Below are 10530 nucleotides of genomic sequence, written 5' to 3' on the forward strand. Positions count from 1 at the left end.
ACGATCTGTCGATTTAAGACTGAATCTTAGATAAACAACTATAAAGAGGGCAGATACTGAGGACTAGAAAAGGGAAGAAAATCAATACGAGAAGATTCCGGTCTAGGCCTAACTAAGAGCAACTACGATTCCGATGCATAGGATCATACAGATGGAGATGGATTTGTGGATCTATGAAAAATTCAAGGGCGATACTGCTGATGATATGCTTAGTTTCCATACCTGCAGCAGGGCCAATGGGACTAGAGGCATCTGAGATGTTTGGGGACTGGGCGCCAAGGATAGCTTCGGTGCCGGCGACGGGGAACGTTCGGCAAAACTTGGGAGCTTGATCTGATGAAAGGTGGGTGTGTGTGTAGTAAATGCTTTGGCTGTGCGTGGGGGTAAGACGAGAAGGGCTGTCTCGATTGATGAAAAGTGACGGCTACAGTGGTACGTACCGGGCGATTTTCCTTGGCAAAAATGATATCTAATCTTTAGTAGTGCTTAATAGTTATTTTATAATAAAATAAAATCTCTCTGTAATCGATATTGAATGTGGCCGTGAGGCTAGTACCACTAATAGAAAACGGAGCTTTAAAACCGGTTTGTAAGGGCCTTTAGTGCCGGTTATGGGCACTAAAGGCCCCCCCTTTAGTACCGGTTCGGCACAAACCGGCGCTAAAGTGCCACCACGTGGCGTGAGCTCGCGCCCTAGTATGGGGGACCTTTAGTACCGGTTGGTGTTACCAACCGGTACTAAAGGTTTTTTTTTATTTTTTTTTTAATTTTGGAAAAAAAATTGATTTTTTTTCAATTTTTAATTTTTTTGAATTATTTGATTATTTAGTCTCTAATCACCTCTCTTAACTGCTCAAGTGTGGAGCACTCATTCCAAATCATCTAACTTCCCGACCGGTCACCCATCCCTCTCACTACTCCAACCCGAGCACGCTTAACTTTCAGGTTTTATTCTCCTTCGTTTCCGAGTCTGCACTTGTTGTTTTCCTGACAATAGTAAGATGTCAATCCTATTAACCCTCAGGAGTTTAGCTTGAGCATGAAGTCACACATTTCACCGTTTGAATAAGTTTGACCATAGTTTGACCAAAATTCAAAATTTTGAAATAATTATTTAGTAACACTAATATTCTTGAATAATTATGTAGTAACATTAATACTTCTTGAATAAGTAGTTTGACCAAATTTAACCAATTTTTTTAAAATAACTGAAATTTGGCCATATCTTTTTTTCCTTTTCAAATTTGAGGATTCTAAAAAATTCCAAACATGCCGTAGGCGGTCTCCATCGGATGCGGATTTTCGTGCTGAATTTTTTGATATATTATACGTTTTATTCCGACATCATATGCAAAAGTTATAGCCGTTTTACATTTTTCCCTACACTTTTTGCAAAACATGTCCAAATTTAAGTTTTCAAATTTTCCTAGCTAGTAGATACAGTAATATAACTACCTCTCGAAGGATTTTATTTTTTGAAGTTTTTATCATTTTCTTTTGATTTTTTCAAAACTGAAATGGCGATACACAGGGGGGGTAGAGTTTGAAAATTGGCCCCTTTAGTACCGGTTCGTGGCACGAACCGGTACTAAAGGCTTGTCCCCTTTAGTACCGGTTCGTGGCACGAACCGGTACTATAGGTTAGACCTTTAGTACCGGTTCGTGGCACAAACCGGTACTAAAGGGGCTCGTGGGGACCTGGCCTGACGCCAGCCTGCCACTACCCCTTTAGTACCGGTTCGTGGCACGAACCGGTACTAAAGGCTCAACACGAACCGGTACTATTGATCGCAGCCACGAACCGGCACTATTGATCACGTTAGTGCCGGTTTTTTTACAAACCGGCACTAATGTGCTTCACATTTGACCCTTTTTCTACTAGTGTACACCACTACACTCGATCCATTATTAATATATTATAAGAGAACAAAAAAGTTCTAACATGACCAGATAAGACAGCTCATAAAATTCCGGCCTGAACTAACTTCTGCTCGGGAGTCGGAACCAGCCGGTCCAAGTTGCAACCTGTTCTAAATTCCGGCCTCAATGGGGGCTGGCTCGAGGAACATCTGCTGCGCATGAGGAGGAATCCAGGGCCAGACCGGATAGAATACGCGGCCAATACAGCGTGATGGATAGCAAACGGATCGCTCCTATATGTTGCGTCATTAATGCGGGGCGATGATCCACATGCAACAAAATGGTGAGGATAAAGATGACATGATCTAGATGTGTGGAAAAGCTAGGCTCTGTATACCACGTGAAACGAGAGGCTGGAAGCGTGTGTCAGGTCAGGGCGCATTGCGTGTTTATAAAGGCCAGAGATGTCACACCAAGATTACAAGGAGGTTAGGGTTAGGTTAGGTGTGAATTGATCTCCAAGCTAACTACCAAGATCTAATCATAACAACCTAACCTAGCCTAACTACAACACACACGCCACATATCTAACCAGCACGGTTTATAACACACCGTGACATACAATGATGTTTAACACCGCTAACTTGCCAAGATCGTTTTTGTTCTGACCAAGCTTAGTTCAGTAGCCCTGACTTCCTAAGTCAAGGGTGTATATTGAAAAAATTGTACAAGATGTACTATGAATTTCAGGTACAGAAATTTTACATAATATGGTAGCACACAAGACTTGAGAGGAAGAGAACTTTCAGAGAAAATGGTACCACTTGTGCTGCGCACAAACATTCAGAAAACATGGTATAGCCGCACAGAAAAATTCAGAGAACGTTCCAATTAGTAGTTGCATCATCAAACTAGACGGAAGACAATATATATGTCATGTAATGGTTAAATGGTGTATTCTATACTGTGTTATACGCTAATATTACTGTATTAATCTGTCGTGGGCCACGATTATATCAATATTCTCTACTCCTAATGGAGCAGTTGGTAGTCTCCGCCAGTCAATTTTCGTCCCACCTCCCCTGGGTTTTTTTGGTACCTCCTCCCACCTACCGCTATCCACCGATCCCCCACTTCCTCCCGTCCCGACCGGAAAAAAAACGGCATGCTACAACGACGCACGTTGTGAAACACTACGGTTCAGCGACAGAAAATCGACCTAAAAAAAGCTAAGACGGTTAACCTACGAAATTTAACCTAATCGTACTATTCCCAACAGAAACCCTCGCACCCGAATCGCCGTGCCCTCGATGCACTTGCCCGTCGCTACGTACACGCAGCTTCCGTCACCGCCGCTCATCCCCTTCGCTCCCTACGTACACCCAGCTTCCCTCACCGCCGCTCAATCCCGTCGTCGCCGCCATCCGAGTGCAAATACAGGAAGATCTGCGGCCGATCCCGTGGAGTGGCCAATATCTGGACCGCCGAGTGCAAAGTCAGGAAGATCGCGTATGATCCGCCGCTGATCATCGGATCTGCGGCCAATCCCGTGGAGTGCCCAAGATCTGGCCCGGCGTGACCCTCCCAGGTTGGCCTTGTTTGTTTTTGGCGCATTTAACCCTTACAAATCTGAGTGTTAACCCTTACAAATCTGATAATTTCTTACAAAACTGTACCAGTTATGGTACTGTGCTCATACTGACAAATCTGGACCAGTTTTGGTAGCATGGTCATACTGTGCAGACACTGACAAAGTGGACTCCTGTACAATCATCAATCCCTTGAGAACCTGCAATGGAAAAATAAGGATTCCTGGACCATTCAATGTCTCTGTGACTGGAAATTTACCCCTTACTGACTCATATGATGTGGCGATACCTGCTTTGGTCATTTTGTCAGCTCCAACTTAATTACTCTTTGTATCTGAATGCTAGCTCCAATAACTAACACCCACTTTTCGAGCTTACAGGTGGTGAGTCATCTCGTTGCCGGTGTCAGCAGAAGCAGCAAGTGGCAACAGTTTCCGATTTAGCAACTCACAACAACATCACAATCAAGAGGTATGAAGGAGAGTATTGCAAATTCCATCTGCACATAACTGACACCCAGTTTACATACAAACAGCATGAGGATAATTGAATTTGCAGGTGACTTTTACTCTAGGAGTTTGCCGGTGGTGACTCACCTCGGAGACGGGGTCATCAGTAGCAGCATCTGGCAAGGAGATTTGAGTTTGCAGCTCACAACAGGATCACATGCAATAAGTGACACAAATAAGAGGTAGTTATGACACTTATGGCTAATAGGTTCCATGCAATAGGCAACATATGTATGCCAAATCAGTGCATTTTCATATTGTATAAAGCTGGAAAAATATTAAATAAACAACCTTAATGATAGAAAGACAAAATGACATGGGTGACCATCATAAGTATGCCAAAATATGTAATATGAAACTGCATGCATTTACAATTTGTATAAGGCTGGAAATATATGTTATAAACAACCGTAATGATAGAATTACAAATTGCTGCATTTACAAGTGTTCCTACTCTTTATAAATCTCCAAGGTGACCATCATTTGGATAAAGATCCAGCGAATAGACAATCGAGGAAAACATTTAAATAGGCAGTGCCTTCTGAATTTAACAGGTATGGGTTTTAAAAATGGAACAATTGGAGCAGAACATTTGCAATAAGCAAACCAAATTGAGCCACCTACAAGGATAAGCCCATGTGCAGAATCAAAAGGAAACCATACCTCAAGTGCAGCCGTAAAAACTCATTGTCGTTGTCGTCAGCAAACACAAACATGGATCCACCAGTCATTACTATTGTCATTCAGCTTCCGCAATATCAGAAACCACAAAGAGAACCAGTCATCAGCTCACACCTATCAACAGTCAAATAGATCCTTAGCAAAATCAAATATAAACATCTATGGCAATGTCCGTGACCAAATCCATACAGCCCCACACCCATTGTAAAACACACACCCCTAACAAACAGCATGGCAAAAGGAAAAAGGCAAGCAGCACGCAAGATTCTCATTATATGGCATGTTCAGTCATTAATGAAAATACTGTTGCCTTCTTATATATCTACCAAATGGATCAAAAGGTTACCCTAAATAAGTTATAGACATCATTTTGTGCTTACGAAACTACTGTGAATCGCGTAGCTAAAAATTTATAAAGAGTTAAACTAATGATGTAGATGAAGATAAAGCGAACGCATTAAGATTCAGTGTCAAGTGGTTGTTGTACCTGCAGATTGTTGTAATGTACCTGCAAATATCAATAACTTGGCCAATTGCTGTGAATCATTGAGATGCTATAGATATTATCCAAGCCCATAGTGATTAAATAATGACATAAGAAAAGAGCATGAGTGAACCAGTTACGTGTATCTGATAACCAATCAAAACTACTGATCGAGCGGCTATGTTGAGAAGATGTGGGGCTTGGAGCACCCTGATGGTTCTACGGCTGTGCGTGCACTCCAGTCCTACGCTTAAATCTCATCATGTAGAAACACATACAGATGATTGATAATTTCCACTGGAGCTAGCAGATTGATTGCAAGCATATATTTTTTAATTTATAAGACCATGTGAAGGGTTTACTTCGTGAAAATACAGCAGTATGACCAACCAATGAATGTATATTCTCCACAAATAAATGATCAAATAAAACATTTAGCAGAGTTTGTGCCATTTCATACATATTTCAGGCAAAGGTCATTTAATTTCAGTTATGTGTCCTTACATAGGTGCGTATGGGTAATTCAAAAAGCAAGGCAGTTGAACAGCAACCAGAAGAGGACGGAGCTACGGGTATGCTGCATTTCTATCATAAAGTGCTACACATGTGTTCTGTGCATAAACGAACATTCGCAAGCTTTTTTGATCATGTCTTGCAGGCCTTACAAGCGGGATAACTATTGAAGATAATACTACGGGCATGCTGCATTTCTATCATAACGTGCTATACATGCGTTCTGTGCATTTCTGATATTCACATGCTTTATGCATAATGCTTTGCAGGCCTTACAAGCTGTATAATTGTTGAAGATAACAATGCAAGCATCATACCCGTAGCTCAAAATGTTGGCGAAAATTCTGCTACGGTTCCAGGTATAATGCTTGTGTGAATATTGTTGAGAATGTTGCCATGTACATTGACGCCTGTATCATTGGCCTTATATTCATCCTGGTTTACAACTCTACAGATGGATCAATGTCGTTTCCGGTTGGAGAGCATCATGCGATGCTTCGTTCACGGCGCCGAGTATACTGAATTTGGATTATTGCACAGATGAATATGGTACTCACTCATCCGCATTTCATATGCCAAGAATGTAAGCTGCCTATATTGACGCCTCATTATCATTGATTTTCTTTTTCTACTGGTTACAACTCTACAGATGGATCAAGTTTGCTACGGGTTGGAAACCATCATGATGGTTTGTTGTTGGCTTCCAGTAATCTAACTCTCGATTGTGGCACAAATGTAGATGGCCACAATAGTTTTGGTACTGGCTCATCCACATTTCATTAGCCATCTATCTATACCTATACTAATTACAGACTTCCAAAAAATTACCACAATAATCAGTAATTAGAAGCCGTTAATCCGGTGGGACCAAGTTATTACGGTGGAGATTAGCCCAATAATTCCAATAATTCCCTAATCTATCCATTATATTATTATTAAGACGATAGAAAACGAACGATAGAGATTTAACTTTACAAAGTTAAGTTATACCAACGGACAAGATTTATCAGTACGTTATCCAAGAGTCCACGTGCAAGGAAAACAAAGCAATTTTGGATACGTGTACAAAGGCAACATGTATTGTGGAAAGACATAGCAATTGACATGTTTCCATCCAGAAGCATAGAAGGAAGCGTCGACAGATCTTTGCGCTTGATTTATTTTTGGCAACGACACATACATACAAGTTGTGAACCACACGGACAGTCTTCCATTGCTCCATCGTTTAGCTAATAAATCACAGAACTACATGTTTTGATTTTCTAAAAACAAGTCTATCATTGACACATACAAAGCTGAGTTCAAAACGGACAAGTAAGAAATCAGATTACTAGATGTTTTTGAAAGAAAAAATATGCGCTAAAAAAAGGGACGTGGAGACCAGACCACGGAAAGATGTACAAATCAGATCATGTACGTGTTAAAAAAAACATGTGAGCAGTACATGTAGGAGCCATCTTTTGTACAGATCAGATCACGTACAAAGCAGGGATTTGTTTTTTGCATAAATCTGTTATCTATCTATCTATCTATTATATAATTAAAAGAAGAGGCAAACAAGCCATTATATTCCTCCACGTATATTAAATTATTTCGACCGTTAGTTCTAGATATTGACGGTCGAGATTTAAAGATGTTTACGTTACATGGAAATATGTATTGTCACGTACAATCAGCCAACATGTCTTTCTATCGAATACATGTCCGAGACAATCACTTAGCAAAAAGAAGAAAAAAAAAGTCACCCATGGACTTACGCTTGGTATTGGTGAGACTTTCTATGATGGCCTACTAAAGAAGAGTCCAACAGATCAATCTTTGCAGATAAAAAAAACAGATCAATCTGTGATGTCAGCAAATCAATCTATCCGGATTCAGCACGTTATTATTATGAAATAGGAGCATATAGCAAAAGGATTCACCATATGGCTTACGTTGGTTTGAAACAGGATGGCAATCTAACTCTACTAAGATTATATATAAATAACGAAACAAAACTAGATGTGTACGTGCATACGTAGCAAAGAGATCCATCATATAAAGCACCTTCCAACTTTCTCCGGTCAGGCCCCTAAAAAAATGTTCTCCAGTCAGGTTGATTCCCATCCTATGCTCTCTATTTTTAACTATCTTTTTTTAGGGAACTATTTTTATCTATCTACACTGGACATGTTAATAAATAATTCCAACTCAACGTTTTTACGAAAAATCTTATAAATATTTATGATGATCATTGCAGACGACTTTGTACTTACATGTAACATTCCACATTAGTCGTGCATGTATTACTAACATCATAACAAAACAGATCACAAAATTCTTATATAAAGACGGATCTTCTATCATATAATTATAATTAAAACAAAAAAAACAAGCCACCACGTTTGACCAAAAAGATTAAATTATGTTGATCATCCATATTAGAAATTAACGTTTGAGATTAAAAAACATAGCATTACATACAATATTATTAGTATTAATTTGACATGTCACGTGTCGTGGCCAAATAGTCTAACACGTATTAGGTCCAACTCCTGCCATGGCACGTAGCACAAATTAGGAGTAATTCCTCCGAGTTAGAGCTGCAGTCGGATAGCATCACAACCACGCAGTTTTTTTTAGCATAGCCGAACCAGGCACATGAAGTCTTCTTTCTTCTATACTGAATCGGATCAGGCCAGCCTTAGCAGGTCTGTTTTTTAAGGAAAGGCTTAGCAGGTCTGTACGTGTCTTCAAGCCCAGCGAGTCTATCAATCCACATAATATATAAATGAAAAGACACCTGTAAACATAATTGGCCAGATTAAAAATTACAACTATTAACGAATTCTATCCAATAAAAAAGAGGTAATATCAATGGTAGTCATATAACTTGCATATGATGTTTAGTTTGGTGCTAGAAGTTGTAAAATACGTCATTACGGTCACATAACTTGCCTATGCGTGCACATACCATCACTTTTTTCGTATCCAGCCATATCTTGTGCTCACGTGTCTTGTCAGCATGAATACGGCCCACATATCAGTGGCTGTGAGTGGTGAGGCATTTGGTGAGCCATGCATTATCTTTCTTTTGCAAAGAACATCCTTGATTTTTATTAATTACGCACATGTAGGCACATAGTATCTTTCAAGAAAGACGAATAAAAAATAGCGCCAGGGGACTAGAACGGACGTCCTGCAAACTAAGAATAAATTGACATCAAACTCAGAAACAAAAATTTCTTTGATACGATGCTTGCTCAGCCCAACATAGGAATAAACAAAAACTAAAAACATGTTCGTATTATTGTCCACAGGAATAAAATGATGTAAGAAAACAACTTATATTTTGTTGTTTTTGACGTTTCAAAAATGTTCATACACTGTAAAAAAAGTGTGTGATATTTTAAAATTTTAAACATTCTAAAAAATATTTGTGTAACTAAAAAAAGTAAGTTGCATTTTAAAAATGTTCACGCATTTCAAAAAATATTCAAGTGGGGAAATGTTCTTGTGTATGTTGTTATTAATCTTGTTCTATTTAAGAAAACTACGCGGGTAATAGAAATTTATCCACATTATCACCATGAGAGTGGAAATCATTCTGTTTGAGCGATCATTTTCTTTCCAATGTAAAATTATTCAAATTTTAAAATTATTTTGGACAAATCATTTCATTTATCTATATTTTCAACTTTAAAATTATTCAAATTCGAAACAAAACCCACTAATTTTCCTGAAAGAAATTCACGTACATTTATTCTGCACTATATCTTCTTTTATCTAGATTTTTAAAGTTTTAATGATTCGAATTCAGAAAAGATAGTTCATTTGCACGAAAAATTTACGTACAAGCATTCTGACCTATATTTTCCTTTATCTAGATGTAAAAACATAAAATTATTTGAATTCAAACACAATTTCCGTCTATTTGTCCAAAAAAATGCGTGCATTCATTCTGCACTAGATTTTTAAGTTCAAATTATTTGAATTTAAACAAAATTTGAGTTGATTTGTCTAAAAACATTATGTACATTCATTCTGCACTATTTTCCTTCTATGTAGATTTTTCAAATTTAATATTATGCGAATTCAAACAAAAGTTTTTGTCCGAAAAGTTTATCTACAAAATAAGTTATTTTCTTACATAGAAGAAAAAGAAAGAAGAACACAGAAGATAAATTGTGTATATCTGTTTAATTGCACATGCGGCGAGCTAGGCAGGAGGTCATATGTTTGAACCGGGGCTATCCCTTTTTTGCACAGCTTTTCCCGTTTTAATTTCTACTTCCTTCCCCCGCAAAAAAATAAAAAATAATTTCTACTTTCTTTGTATTGTCCGTATTATATGCAGCTAACTGTGCGTACTAATCGCCAAACATCAGGTTGGTCGAGTAGTTCGCAGCCCAACATGTTTAAATGCAAGGGTTCAGAAAAAGTTTAATTTTAATTTTATTTGAGTATTTTCTGCTTAAATAAATAAAATGCAAGGGTTCGTAAAAAGTGACAATGGGCCCCCACAACGTTGGCTTGCCACGTGTGCGTGGGATACAGTTGGATACGATAGAAAGCACCGTATATAAATAAGAGGACAAGTTAGATGACCAGAAACACGTATTTTACGAGTTTATGCACCAAACTGAACGTCGCGTGCAAGTTCTATAACTCCCAGTGTATTTACCTCAATAAAAAACTATTAAAGAATTCTGCAATAGATACAATTGTTTAAAAAAAACTTTATTATATGGGATTGAGAATGAAAAATAAAAGTGCACTTCGTGTTGTATCTATATTTGGGATAAATGCTTTCTCAAAATTCTGATTTGATTGTATATAGGAAATTCGCTATAAACCAGAACCATGAAAAAATTGACATAAGATCAACGATTTTAACTTTGTTAAGTATCAAGCA

This window comes from Triticum dicoccoides, chromosome 2B (genome assembly GCF_002162155.2).
Source record: "Triticum dicoccoides isolate Atlit2015 ecotype Zavitan chromosome 2B, WEW_v2.0, whole genome shotgun sequence".
Classification (NCBI taxonomy): Eukaryota; Viridiplantae; Streptophyta; class Magnoliopsida; order Poales; family Poaceae; genus Triticum; species Triticum dicoccoides.